Consider the following 2,084-nt stretch of genomic DNA (forward strand, 5'->3'; position numbering starts at 1 on the left):
GGCGTGGAAAGGCCACCAGTCTTCTGACTCATGTAGGGAGGAACCTGACAGTACAAACGCCTCAGACCAAGTCCCACTGAGGGGTGGCTCTGGGTCAGGTGGTGGTGGTTCTTTGCATAGGAGCAGTTACTCATCAGGACAAAGTCCCACTGTGGGGCTGAGGGTTGAGGGTGGTGCTGAAGGTTGAGGGTGGTGCTCAGGAGTATCTCCTCTGTGGTTCATGCATGACCTCCCCTGGATCTCTGAACAGATAGTAGCCACAAGAGGCTAGATGTGAGTAAAGCCAGTGCCCTGAGGCTAGGGGATAGAAGGAAAGAAGCTCCCTGCTGTCTACCCTACTCAGACCCAGATAGGGGAGAGACCCTACCTGCCTCTGGAGGCCTACTGACAGGTGGTATGAACTGTGACAGTGCTCTCAACCTCAAAGCCATTTCCAGATGCATGGTGTGACTTCCATCAGGGCCTTGAGTGGGGCACTGGGGAGAACTAGGCCTGGGGCCTAGGACTGGCCAGCCCCTCCCTCTTCCCTGGGGACTCAAGTTTCCCTGCTGATGCCCTTAGTTTCTGGGCTGCAGAGTTGAACATTTATATTTTGTCCACTTCCTCTCCCCTTCCACTCCTGAAGGGAAGGCTTTTGAGGATTTAGTGATTTGCATCCCTCTTTGGGTTTGTCCCTTTGGTCCTAGCCTAGCAGAGCTGTGAAACTTAATACTGATTGTCAGCTTGATAAGATCTAGGAATCACTAAGAGACAAGTCTCTGGTCATGTCTGTGAGGGATTTTCTAGATTAGGTTAATTGAGGTGGGAAGGTCCACTCCAGCTGTGGGCAGCATCAGTCCTGAAATGAATAAAAAGGAGGAAAAGGGAGTCGAACACCAGCATGTATCCTCTGTTTCTGGACTGTAGACACAATGTGACCAGCTGCCTCACCTTCCTGACGCCAGGCCCACCACAATGAACTGCACCCTCAAATTGTGAGCCCAAACAGACCCTTTCTTCCTTGCTTTTGTTAGGTATGCTGTTCCAACAATAAGAACAGTAGCTAATACAGGGGCTCTCTCCTTTTGGGATCCCACATCCATTGTTTTCCTGGTGCATGGGCCCCAGTGTGTGACTGGGGTGGAATGACAGGCCTTTGATAAACCTGCTAGATGAGCACAGGGAAGGACTCTGGGGTGTACAGGGTCCTAGCTCTCCACAACTCCTTCAGGCACAGACCAGGCCAGACCTTGCCCTAGCCCCCTTCTGCCCACACACTGGCATTCAAGCCACTGAGCCCTTCCTGACTGGAAGATGGTGGGGATGGGTCCTGTCAAGGAGGCTCAGGGAGAGGAACAGATAGGCTAGGAGGAATCCTTTATTCTCGTATTAGTAATAATACCAGCAGTAGGAGAATTAGGAGGGAAAAAACATGATTTATTTGGTTTCTGTTACTGTGATAAAATGCTGACCAAAACCAACTTGGGGAGGAAAGGGTTTATTTTAACTTACACTTTCAAGTGACAGTCCATCATTGAGGGGAGTCAGGGCAGGAACTCAAGGCAGGAACCCAGAGGCAGAACTGAAGCAGAGACTATAGAGGAACGCTGTTTATTGGCTTCCTCCTCTGGCCTGTGTTCAGCCTGCTTTCTTTTTTTTTATTTTATTTTATTTTTATTAAAGCCTACAGCACGTGGTATTCCCAGGCAGTCTCCCATCTAAGTACAAATCAGGCCTGACCCTGCTTAGCTTCCGAGATCAGATGAGATTGGGTGCGTTCAGGGTGGTATGGCCTTAGACCCTGCTTTCTTAATAAAACCCCAAACCACCTGCCCAGGGATGACACCACACGCAGTGGGCTGGACCCTCTCACGTAAATTAGCAATTAAGGAAATGCCTGGTAGATATGGTCACAAGCCAATCCATTGCAGGAAATGCCTTAATTGATGCTCCTTCTTCCCAGGTGTGTCAAGTTGACAACCGAAGCTAACCAGCATGGGCTTTAATTCCTCTTCCCCCAAAGAAAGGGGTCAGAGTAGATAAAATCCAGAAAAAAGCAAACAAAAGAAAAACAAAAACAGCAACAGAAAAATAATTATAAAGGA

At 49.0% G+C, this 2,084-nt stretch overlaps 1 pseudogene; it reads right to left on the reverse strand.

Annotated features, from left to right (window-relative positions):
* Nucleotides 1–1,660: 1,660 nt before the first annotated feature.
* Nucleotides 1,661–1,779, reverse strand: LOC115072652 (annotated as a pseudogene).
* Between the last annotated feature and the right edge of the window lie 305 nt (nt 1,780–2,084).

The sequence above is a fragment of the Nannospalax galili genome, unplaced genomic scaffold (assembly GCF_000622305.1).
Source record: "Nannospalax galili isolate Female #2095 unplaced genomic scaffold, S.galili_v1.0 scaffold463, whole genome shotgun sequence".
NCBI lineage: Eukaryota > Metazoa > Chordata > Mammalia > Rodentia > Spalacidae > Nannospalax > Nannospalax galili.